A 12,844-nucleotide genomic window follows, 5' to 3' on the forward strand; every position below is an offset into this window, starting at 1 on the left:
ATGCAGCTAAGTTCCTGTTTTTTTGAGGGGCCGTCTTGTTGCGGCACAGTGCAATGAACTATTACTACTGTGATCTCAGAAGCCGTCCTTTTGAGGCGCAATGCAGCTAAGTTACTGTTTTTTGAGGAGCCGTCTTGTTGCGGCACAGTGCAATGAACTATTACAACTGTGATCTCAGAAGCCGTCCTTTTGAGGCGCAATGCAGCTAAGTACCTGTTTTTTTGAGGGGCCGTCTTGTTGCGGCACAGTGCAATGAACTATTACTACTGTGATCTCAGAAGCCGTCCTTTTGAGGCGCAATGCAGCTAAGTACCTGTTTTTTTGAGGGGCCGTCTTGTTGCGGCACAGTGCAATGAACTATTACTACTGTGATCTCAGAAGTTGTCCTTTTGAGGCGCAATGCAGCTAAGTTACTGTTTTTTGAGGGGCCGTCTCGTTGCGGCACAGTGCAATGAACTTTTACTACTGTGATCTGAGAAGCCGTCCTTTTGAGGCGCAATGCAGCTAAGTTACTGTTTTTTTGAGGAGCCGTCTTGTTGCGGCACAGTGCAATGAACTATTACTACTGTGATCTCAGAAGCCATCCTTTTGAGGCGCAATGCAGCTAAGTACCTGTTTTTTTGAGGGGCCGTCTTGTTGCGGCACAGTGCAATGAACTATTACTACTGTGATCTCAGAAGCCGTTCTTTTGAGGCGCAATGCAGCTAAGTTACTGTTTTTTGAGGGGCCGTCTCGTTGCGGCACAGTGCAATGAACTTTTACTACTGTTATCTCAGAAGCCGTCCTTTTGAGGCGCAATGCCGCTAAGTACCTGTTTTTTTGAGGGGCCGTCTTGTTGCGGCACAGTGCAATGAACTTTTACTACTGTGATCTGAGAAGCCGTCCTTTTGAGGCGCAATGCAGCTAAGTTACTGTTTTTTTGAGGAGCCGTCTTGTTGCGGCACAGTGCAATGAACTATTACTACTGTGATCTCAGAAGCCATCCTTTTGAGGCGCAATGCAGCTAAGTACCTGTTTTTTTTAGGGGCCGTCTTGTTGCGGCACAGTGCAATGAACTATTACTACTGTGATCTCAGAAGCCGTTCTTTTGAGGCGCAATGCAGCTAAGTTACTGTTTTTTGAGGGGCCGTCTCGTTGCGGCACAGTGCAATGAACTTTTACTACTGTTATCTCAGAAGCCGTCCTTTTGAGGCGCAATGCCGCTAAGTACCTGTTTTTTTGAGGGGCCGTCTTGTTGCGGCACAGTGCAATGAACTATTACTACTGTGATCTCAGAAGCCATCCTTTTGAGGCGCAATGCAGCTAACTACCTGTTTTTTTGAGGGGCCGTCTTGTTGCGGCACAGTGCAATGAACTATTACTACTGTGATCTCAGAAGCCGTCCTTTTGAGGCGCAATGCAGCTAAGTTACTGTTTTTTGAGGAGCCGTCTTGTTGCGGCACAGTGCAATGAACTATTACTACTGTGATCTCAGAAGCCGTCCTTTTGAGGCGCAATGCAGCTAAGTACCTGTTTTTTTGAGGGGCCGTCTTGTGGCGGCACAGTGCAATGAACTATTACTACTGTGATCTCAGAAGCCGTCCTTTTGAGGCGCAATGCAGCTAAGTACCTGTTTTTTTGAGGGGCCGTCTTGTTGCGGCACAGTGCAATGAACTATTACTACTGTGATCTCAGAAGTTGTCCTTTTGAGGCGCAATGCAGCTAAGTTACTGTTTTTTGAGGGGCCGTCTCGTTGCGGCACAGTGCAATGAACTTTTACTACTGTGATCTGAGAAGCCGTCCTTTTGAGGCGCAATGCAGCTAAGTTACTGTTTTTTTGAGGAGCCGTCTTGTTGCGGCACAGTGCAATGAACTATTACTACTGTGATCTCAGAAGCCATCCTTTTGAGGCGCAATGCAGCTAAGTACCTGTTTTTTTGAGGGGCCGTCTTGTTGCGGCACAGTGCAATGAACTATTACTACTGTGATCTCAGAAGCCGTTCTTTTGAGGCGCAATGCAGCTAAGTTACTGTTTTTTGAGGGGCCGTCTTGTTGCGGCACAGTGCAATGAACTATTACTACTGTTATCTCAAAAGCCGTCCTTTTGAGGCGCAATGCAGCTAAGTACGTGTTTTTTTGAGGGGCCGTCTTGTTGCGGCACAGTGCAATGAACTATTACTACTGTGATCTCAGAAGCCATCCTTTTGAGGCGCAATGCAGCTAAGTACCTGTTTTTTTGAGGGGCCGTCTTGTTGCGGCACAGTGCAATGAACTATTACTACTGTGATCTCAGAAGCCGTCCTTTTGAGGCGCAATGCAGCTAAGTACCTGTTTTTTTGAGGGGCCGTCTTGTTGCGGCACAGTGCAATGAACTATTACTACTGTGATCTCAGAAGCCATACTTTTGAGGCGCAATGCAGCTAACTACCTGTTTTTTTGAGGGGCCGTCTTGTTGCGGCACAGTGCAATGAACTATTACTACTGTGATCTCAGAAGCCGTCCTTTTGAGGTGCAATGCAGCTAAGTACCTGTTTTTTTGAGGGGCCGTCTTGTTGCGGCACAGTGCAATGAACTATTACAACTGTGATCTCAGAAGCCGTACTTTTGAGGCGCAATGCAGCTAAGTACCTGTTTTTTTGAGGGGCCGTCTTGTTGCGGCACAGTGCAATGAACTATTACTACTGTGATCTCAGAAGCCGTCCTTTTGAGGCGCAATGCAGCTAAGTACCTGTTTTTTTTGAGGGGCCGTCTTGTTGCGGCACAGTGCAATGAACTATTACTACTGTGATCTCAGAAGCCGTCCTTTTGAGGCACAATGCAGCTAAGTTCCTTTTTTTTTTTTTGAGGGGCCGTCTTGTTGCGGCACAGTGCAATGAACTATTACTGCCGTGATCTGAGAAGCCGTCCTTTTGAGGCGCAATGCAGCTAAGTTACTGTTTTTTGAGGGGTCGTCATGCCATCATGTCGTGGCACAGTGCAATGAACTATTACTGCAGTGATCTGAGAAGCCGTCCTTTTGAGGCGCAATGCAGCTAAGTTCCTGTTTTTGAGGGGTCGTCATGTCGTGGCACAGTGCAATGAACTATTGCTGCCGTGATCTGAGAAGCCGTCCTTTTGAGGCGCAATGCAGCTAAGTTACTGTTTCTTGAGGGGCCGTCTTGTTGCGGCACAGTGCAATGAACTATTACTACTGTGATCTCAGAAGCCGTCCTTTTGAGGCGCAATGCAGCAAAGTTGCTGTTTTTTTGTTTTTTTTTGAGTCCTGTTGTGGCACAGTGCAATGAAATGCTACTACTGTGATCTGAGAAGCCGCCCTTTTGAAGCACAGAACAGCAAAGTTACTATTTTGTTGTCACAAGTTGTGCCGTCGTATCGCGAAAAAGTGCAAAGCAGCATTACTTTTTTTATGTCGGGAGCAGTCGTTTTGAGGCAGTGCAACGAAGCTATTGTGATTTCGGGAGCCGTCATTTTGAGGCACTATGTAATAAAGTGTTACTATTGTGATGTGAGATGATGAATCAACATTCAGGTCAGTAGTTGGATCTGGATACATGGGGGACACCTTTTTTTTGTTTGCATATGCTTTATTCTTTCTAATATTCATAATCTTTGATGGCCGAAACAAACAGAAGACTTTTGCTTTATCATCTGCACAAAAACACACACAAAAAGCTACTCCACATGAAAAGACCCAGCAAATGTTGAGTAGTTTCTCATCAGTTCTTCATGTGCGTAAATGTTTTGCACATGCTTAAATTGAACAACCACAGAACAAGATTCCCAGCCATCAAAAAGCTCAATTGGCTCAACTTGCAGTCAAGCAGACGCTATGGAGTGCGGTGGTACCCTGGGTACATTCAGCGGCTTTGTCTTACCAAACCACTGCCATGTCGTCGTAAAAAAAAAAAAAAACTCTAGCAAAGCAAGGAAAAAACAAAAACATTCCATAGTTGAACTGCTCGTTAAATTAGCTAAAACCATGGCAGAACGATAGTTATCCTGCCAAATTTATGCCCAAAAAAAGTACAACATTGAAAAATGCATTCAAGGTGCTTGGCCCCCCTTTCTCTAGCGTCTGTTCAACGAAAATAATTCTAAAAAAGGAACTATGTAGTGGAAACAAAATATTAAAATAACCTCTTTAAAGGAGCTGTGCAACGATTTAAATGTTGAAAGACTTAACATCGGCTTTTGATATTGTTCACCTTGTCACAAATGACAGAAAACACACCTCCTTTCATTGAAATGTTGCGATTCCGCCGCGTAGCAGCGAGGCAAAACTTAGAATATTCCCCGACCTGCAGCCGTGAGCGGTGGCCATGAGAAGCACGCGGTGTGACGTCAATGGGGAATCTTGTAGAAAGATTGCAAGTTGTGTGAATACCTGCTCGATAGAAGGTAACTTTCCTTTAAATCTTGTCGTTCCAACATATATATAAATGCGTCAAAAACCTGGTATCATTGACAAAACTTTTATTATACGGAGTTTTAGTGGCGCCATCTATCCCAGGTCCACAAAACCGTCGGAGCTCTCTGCTACCCCGAACAGAAGCCAAAGGGGGAGGGGGACAGGGCCGGACGGGCTATGGCCAGACCCGGATGAGACTTTCCTCCTTTCACCATGTTGTCTGCGCGGCACCCGCCAGCACGTCGTCACGCTGTCGCGAGCGAATGAGTTCTCGCTGCTCACTGATGGCTCTTAAGAGAGAACTTTCCGGAACTTTCCGGAACCCCGCGCCCTACCCCCTCAACATCACTGCGCACATGACCCGGAAGACAACGTACGAGTTGAGAGGCGGCAAAAACCTGGATCTTTTTCATTTTTGTAAATAAAAGCTAGGGTATCCAGGCAAAATCTGTTTTCTGTAGTTCACTTCAGAAGTGTCAGGCATCAACTTCCACAATAATTTAAGCAAAGCCCTGAAATTGTTGCACAGCTCCTTTAAGTGGGTTATTGCACCTAGTTCTCAGGCATGCAGCCTCTGAATACCACCTTGTACTGCCAAGGTACTTCGCCATGTGAGGAGCAGAAGTATCTAGTGAACTTCTCCCTCACTGCTTTGTTGCTATCTGATGCATTGTTTGAGCCAAGACGGGTCACATCAGAAAGTGCACTCCCGTCAGCGGCATCAGCCCTCCACTGACCGTTGGTTATGGCTCCCGACGCTTCCTCTCGGTCAGCATAACCAGCAGGGCAGTAGCGACGTTCCCCCTGCTCGCTTTCATCGCACACCCTTAAGTAGTTGTGCAGGTTGACGCATGCCCAGACAATGGCATCCAGGGTCTCCTCAGACCCCTGGATTGGTTGTCTGAAGATGCGCCAACGTGCAACTAGGATGCCGAAAGCATTTTCAATGACCCTCCTCGACCTGGAAAGTCTGTAGTTGAACACCCTTGGCTTCAACTTCAGATCTTTCCGAGGGTAAGGGCGCATCAGGTTAGTGAGCAGGGGGAAGGCCTCATCTGCTACAAAGACGAAAGGCAGTTTGGTTGATGTCCGGGGCATACGTCCAGCCGGCGGGAGACCAAGTCCTCCAGACAGTATGGACTGCCCCATTTCAGAGTTTCTGAAGATGCCTCCATCACTATACCGCCCTGGTTGCCCAACGTCTACCAGCTTAAACTTGTAGGTGGCGTCGCAGCCTGCAAGTAAGACGATGCTGTGGAACCCCTTGTAGTTGAAAGTGTCGGAGCCTGCACCAGGTGGAGCTTGGATGGCCACATGCTTGCCGTCCAAGGCTCCGACACAGTTCGGGAAATTCCACAGCCTTTCGAACTCCCCTGCAAGCCGCTCCCACTGGGCAGTGTTGGGGGCCTGCAGAGCAGTTGATCAAGTACTCTTAGCTAATCTCATTTAAGTTCCAACATACCCCACAACACTAATTAGACCTGCAACTTCTAAAGCCTTGTTTTCGATTCTTGCAGGAGCAAAAAAGAAAGAGTACACGTGTCAGAGAATGGAAAGGGCAGTGCTTAACGAAAAATAAATTTAGGAACTGTAAAAAAAGCGTTTATACATGCATATCTTGTTTGTTGTCCAGACAAAAGAGGCTTTATAATTTATCTGGTGTAGATGCGTTGTCTATGCAGAATAGAAAATAGCAGTGAGAAGAAAATGCATACTCGGAGGGGTTTGTATCGTTGCATCAAAACTGCTTCCGTGGACAACTTTGCGTCGACTCGCATTTCATAAGCACATTTCCTCGACAGTTTTACGTTTCGTGAACACCTTCGCATCGCCTCCTATTTCTTGAACACGTTTCGTCGAAACTGGGTGGATTTTTTTAGCTGCACCGGTGCGGAGAAGTGTATAATGGTGTACTTGCGGTCCTATGTCAATACACATACCGGATGTTCACCGCCCTGCACTTTTCTGAATCGGTGCAGCTAAAAAGAATGAACGCACTGCGATATTTCGTAAGCAACTTGTTGTTTTGCACTTTGCAGTGCAAAACAACAAGGAAGGAAGGACGAGGTAGACAGGAAGGGTGCTAACTGACAACTGACATTTAATACAGCCCGCCAGCTTATCCTATTGCATTGAATACATTTCGTAGACACTGCAACATTTCGTAGATACTCTCTTTGCGGGCCGCATGGGTCCTGCGACGTTTTGTTGACATGATAATTTGCTTCCCAGGTAGCCTCGCTTCACTCGTTGCCATACTTGGGCCCACAATCAGATTCTGGTGGCCGTGGGACATGGCAACATTCGCAGCTAGGACCACCCACGGTAGAAGCCGGGCTTCCAAACGAAGGGTGCTGCATGTGGGCACCCCTTACTTTGCTTCGGTATGCTCGGGGAATAGAAATATAATGTCAGGCTTGCACCGAGCTTCATTGGAACCACCTGGTGTTCGTCAAGCTAGGTTAGCATACTGGGAAAAGGCTTAAGCAAACATCACCGAAATGATATAAAATGTCATAAGGTCTGGTCACTGAAATGTACATAAACTCGTTAAAATTAAACAATTTGTCGTAAGACATAGTGGTGTCGGCAGAATTATTGCCACCATACTCACAGGGCGGTATAGTGGGTCCAACACCTTGTGGAGAGCCAGGCACGTCTCCCTGATAATTACAGATGTTGTCGACCGGCCGATTCGGTAGCCCATCGAGCATATGAGCTGCGAGGACCCATGAGCAAGGTATCTAAAAGAAGTTTAATAGAGGGTGGTTTTAATGAAGAAACAATTGGGTTTCAGTATTTCACTCTTTCAAACTTGTAGAGTTGACTGAGCTCATAAATCAAATTCAATGAAGGTCAAGGTCCTCCAAGCCATAAACCTCTAAAAACTTTGGGTGACATAGTAGGTTCTTCAGAAATCATGGTGTCGAGGCTCTCGGTACTTGTCTGTAAATATGTCCATACAAATGTATTTGTTAGCATGACTGTTTGGGTTCCACACCTGGACCGTGACTGCAGTTTCTTGAACCTCCATTTTATGATTTTGCACTTTCAATTCTGAAAAGTCTGGGTACCTACCTCCCAATTTAAAGGTCGGAAAATATAGCGATGTTGCAAACCCATAAAGTTTGCAACATTACTAGTTTCAATAGTCCTTATTTCCTGCCTGGTCCTGTCAGGGCATTGGTCTTGATGCACTAAGAATATCATATGGGAGATATTCACACAATGTCAAAAAACTCAAGGCACTCGCCTCATCTGCTAACTTTTATTGATTGCCGGTATGCGTGAAATCTGCAACACCAGCGTTTTTATTCGGGCAATGTCATACAAGTGCCTCCTCGTGACGTTTTTGTGCAATGGTGCGTTTTCCCACTGGTGTGATGACAGCAAAACCCATTCACAAAATTTCAAACAAACAAAACTTGACTAGCCAGCATCATGTTCACAGGGAGATGACATTGGTACATTTATACCGCATGTACAAGAATGTGTTGTGAACGTCGACACCTGGCAGCGTACCTACACGTGCGGCATTCTCAATTATCTTGTTTTGCGGACAAGTTTTGTGACTTGAAAAAAGCTTAAGTTGTAGCAGTCCTTCAACGGCCACAATTGTATTATCCGCGGCTGGTTAGGTGAGCCACAAGGAAAGCGAGTTCATTCAGACACTGTCATCATTGCAATGCAGGTAAATATTTGACTACTGATGGCATGGATTCTACAGCTGATTTGCTTCATTTCTTATGCAGATCAGTCGTCCTCAAAGCATAGCAAAGCATGATGTGAAATGAAGTGTTTTCCACACACATTATAATGATTTCTTGAGCCGTTCACATCTTTGCGGTTCACCCGGCGAAACCACTCCATTCGTCTTCGCTTCGGTTGTATTGCATTGTATTATGATAACTTTCAGTATCAAGAAATACCTAACTTAAGCAACATTTTGATCAACGGGCATCCATTTTGTGCGTTTGTTGGATTCAAACACGACGCAGTTGAATATTCTGGCTCGCAATGTGCGTTCCCATATTGAGACACAAAATAAAATGAATGGCCAGAAAAGCATAATTCCCGTACAGACATACGCTGGTTAATAAATTAATAATCTGAGTTTGGTGGCACTGATTGACTCAATATCCGGCCAGTTCAACACAACAATGCACGTCCACCGAGCTGCCTGGCGACCACGAACATGGCGCCAAGACACTACCACCCTGTGGCAGAGCTCGTTCAAATACCTTATTTTCATTACAAGATCTCTACCGACGAAAAGAGATGACTAAAAAAATGTCTGATTTTTGGCTGTGAGTGAAGCAGAAAAGTACCGTAAAATACCGGGCAAGCACCCACTTAAAATATAGAAATAATTGCGAGAGAATGTGGAATGGGCAGATGCACGGTATTCTATGGTATGTACTATGTTGAACTAATAGGACACTTCTTTTAGTAAGTATGTTCACACAAATGAACTGACAGTGGCTGAAGGAATGCAAGAGTATTAGCTATTTTTTTTTTGTTAATCAAGGAAGCTCTCAAAGGTGAAGTTTAATGTTGCGTTCATAGTAGTCATAAAATCACTCAAATTACCGGATTGTCAACGACAACCTTTCAGCCGGGGGAATCGGCTTTCGCCAAGAGGTCAGCTGCTTCTGTAGAAGAGGCCCAACCAGGGAGAGCAGGTGGTCAAATCTGCAGATGATACAGTTTACAAAATCAACACCTACGCCTTTCAATTTTTACGTTAAAGCAAAACCTCCAAGAGCATATGCGCCGATTTTGCCAGCTCATTTTACAGTCAACCTCGTTAATTATGCTAATATTTGCATCTTTACGTCCTACTTTACGATGAAATCACTGGTTGGATGCTAGCAAATTAAGTCATCACAACTGTGTTCTCCAAATCTACAAGGTCACATTGTTAATTCGGAACACGGCTCCGCAGAACTAATATTGATTTAAATTAACATATTTCGGAAGTTGCCGGTTCTAGAGGTCTTGGTGATGCACGTCTGTGCACAACACGAGCGCCGACATGGGCCGCTTCTTTAAAAACCTGCCATGATCGCTCGCGAGTTCGTAGATCGCGAACATATTTTCATGTCGAAGCGCTGAAACCAGGAATACCGAAAATGGTCCATTCCGGCGGCAATCTCGAGTTTGGTAATCGACGGGTCTTTGAAGACATTGCTTATCGCTCAATAATAATACTATAACAATAAAATATTTATTACGGCTGAGGACAGCCGCGACGCCGCAGAGAGGTAATCGGGTAAAAACTGAGGTATGTACGTACCTCTGGCGTGTCATCCGGAAGTATGCGAAGAAATCGCGTCCGTCGTCGAGACGCAGGTCACGGACCAGATGGTGAAACTCACCGAAGGTCTCCCGCGATCGCAACAGGAACCGAACCCATTCCCGAGGAGGACGCGTTGTTTGGCTGAGCAGCAGTTGCGCTGCAGCCGTCGACCGCGCCACCAAAGCCCAATTTGTCCCCCTGCCCGCGCGGGCAATGCACCTGCGCACGTACTCCAAAAACACGCAAAGCAGAAGCTCGTGCAGCGGAAGAGCCGACGGCGGTGAGGTACCCGACGAGCGCGCGTCCATGCCACCGTCCGCCATTTTAGCAAGGAAGACTTGGTTTATTGCTATTGGCTGAGGGCAAAAGCTGTGGCAGGTTTTCTATTGGCTGTTCACGGCGAGCGGCATGAGTCGGTTCCATGTGTGTGTACACGCAGCACGCACTGGTTGCAAAAGTCGTACCGGTTGCAGCGGTCGCTGTGGACGCAGCTGCATGCAACCGACGTGTGTGAACGGGCCTTTATCCGTGCGACAGGCCTTCGGGTCTGTCGGAAAATTCCTCAGCTCACAGGTGACACAGCTGGTGAGTTCACTTATACTTGCGCAACAATAGCCTTCTTATGCAAGCAATGAAGTCTCAATGTTGATGAGTTCATTCATGGCTATGATGACCATATTCATCAAAGTAAAAAAACGGGAAAGCGAGGCAGGGGTAAAGCACTGCTGTACCATTCGGCTCAACGTAAAAACGCACATTTTGAGTTCTTCGTCTGGAACACCAGTGCCATTCTTTCCCACTTTTAAACAATGGGACAGAAATCTGGCTAACCAAAGCAAGCATTTATTAATACTGGAAAATTATCCTATGCAATCAAAACATATTGACATATGCAACCACAGGAAGGCTACAAAGCTGCTTCATAAAAGGTAAAATTTTCATGCTGTGTTCATTTTAATAAAACTATGTCGGTAACAGCAACAATGCACGTTCCCACGAAAGCAAGACAGGAGATTTCATTGTGGAAAAATGACGGGATGGCAGAAATTAACCCCCCCCCAAAAAAAAAAAAAAAAAAAACTAGACTGCCGCGGCCAAAACGTGACGCCTGGTCACCCTATTCATGTCAGCAGTTTTGGAAAATTGTTTTCTAGATTTTCAGTTGGTCACACAGCTTGAGGTCCTATGCCTAATAAATACAAGTACGACCAGTGATAAAATTATGGAAGAAAAAAAAATATATATATATATATATTGTGAACGATGAGAGAAGAGAGTGATTATTGAATTTTATTGCATTGATGTTAGGGGAAGGGAAAAAGCTGGCGAAAACTTGGGCCAGGAGCGGACATCGAATCCCGGATTGGCGAAGGTTGCGAGTATATATATATATATATATATATAGTAAAAAGGAGGTAAATGCTTTAAAACGTATTTATTGGACGACGTTCCGAGCGGGGACCGCTCTTCATCAGGTCCTAATGTTGCAGTGACAGCTGAAAGCCCGCCACTTTGACACGGCGGCAAAAAAAAAAAAAAAAAAAAAAAAAAAATGAGGAAAGGCGAAAAACAACTTCTTAGGACCAACCATGGGTAGACGAAGGCCGCGGCCAGGGAAGAGGCCCCGCATGCACCCCCAAACAACCTCCCGCTAGGCGCCGTTGGGGCTCGGCAGTGTCCAGAACGAAACAAGGGAATAAAACAAAATCAAGTGGGCCCAAAAGCGCGCCCGGGTGGCCGAGAAGAGCCAGCAGAGACACAGGAGCAGCTCGGGCGCGAACCGAGACGCGTGATGGTTCAAGTTACACACCCAAACACCCCTCTCCACGCCCCCCCCCCCCCCCCCCCCACACACACTCACGTGCAAGCATGCCCCCCCCCCCCCTCTTTTCCTTTTCCATTTTCCCTATTTTTCTTTTTCTCAACGCCCCCTCCCCATCTCGCACCCTAGAGCGAAGACATTCCTCGAGGTCGTAATGATGTCCAGCGCAGGGAAAACTCTAGGCAGGGGACTCCGTCTGTTCGTTTTCCCGTCAACGGGGGGGTTCCGATGAGGTGAACCGTTCTAGATGTAAGCAGCTAAGCAGGCCGGCGCTCTCGTTAATCCCTGCGCGAAGCGTGTTAAATTTTTTAATTAGGTACGATTCCCTTTGCTCCCTTTCGCGTGCTGTACTAAATCCCGATTGAAGTATAGTTACAAATATTTTGTTTATGTGGTGTTGATCGAGACGCCTATGTTTGGAGAGCGGGAGTTTGGGGAGTGTGTTAAAGGCGGGCGCTCAAAATTTTCTTCAGCGTGGCAGAAATTCCCCCTCTTTTCTTTTTTTCCTCCTCCCCTTTCCTTCTCAATTTTCTTCCTCGCTTTTTTACGGCCTTCTCGCACGAGTGCTAATGGGCTTACCGGCCCCCCGACAAAATCTCTGTAGCCCTTCAAGGTTCTCTGCTTCAATCCCAAACATCAGGGATTAGTTAGGCAGCCTGGACATGAGCTCGGAAGGGTTCGGGCTGGCTCGCTTTTCTCCTTTTTTTTTTTCCTTTTTTTTTACTCTCTTTTTTTGCAGCTCTAAAACACACTCAGATAGTCAACACCAACTAGCCCAACAACAAGTTCTTTTACATTCAGATACTTCCGCGTGCGGCCACATACCCTACAACACCGTATATGGTGGTATATTTATCTCGAGTGAACGGAACTTGAACATCACAGCAGAAGGAAAAAAAGATGGGTATTTTTATCTGAACTTTGAGCTCTACCCAGAGATTTCAAAAATTTCTCGTTCTAACAACGGCACACTGAAGAGTGATTGTATCACTATTGTGTTTTTGTTTTTCTGTTTTTTGTACAAAGTAATAATCATGAGTAATTACAAGTCAAAGATATTGCAGTCGGAGGGACACAGTCTGACCATTTCTGGGGCATAATATATAGGTTAATTCGCACTACAGGTGTTTTCTACAGTGACGGCCGCCTCGTTGAAGCTACTAAGAAGAGTAAAAACAAACTTCCATAAAAAGCGAAACGGTTTATGGTATATTTCATCTATTTTCAGCCTTTGAAAAAAAATTCTTCGTGGCCAAACGTGCATTTAGTTTTTGCCAACAAATGTAACTCGCGTGGCTTCCTTCTGACCTGTAACAAAGCTTATGAAACATGACAA

The 12,844-nt window shown here is 45.7% G+C and overlaps 1 non-coding gene across 1 annotated transcript in view; it reads left to right on the forward strand.

Moving 5' to 3' along the window:
* The window catches only part of LOC8032728, a 50,710-nt gene that overhangs the window by 26,240 nt on the left and 11,626 nt on the right, over nucleotides 1-12,844 (forward strand). Inside the window, exon 9 of the transcript XR_005715390.2 lies at nucleotides 10,207-10,271. This is a non-coding gene — a transcript (solute carrier family 22 member 21). The remainder of the gene's footprint in view (nucleotides 1-10,206; nucleotides 10,272-12,844) is intronic.

This window comes from Ixodes scapularis, unplaced genomic scaffold, assembly GCF_016920785.2.
Source record: "Ixodes scapularis isolate PalLabHiFi unplaced genomic scaffold, ASM1692078v2 PGA_scaffold13__105_contigs__length_92229423, whole genome shotgun sequence".
In the NCBI taxonomy this organism is placed as follows: domain Eukaryota; kingdom Metazoa; phylum Arthropoda; class Arachnida; order Ixodida; family Ixodidae; genus Ixodes; species Ixodes scapularis.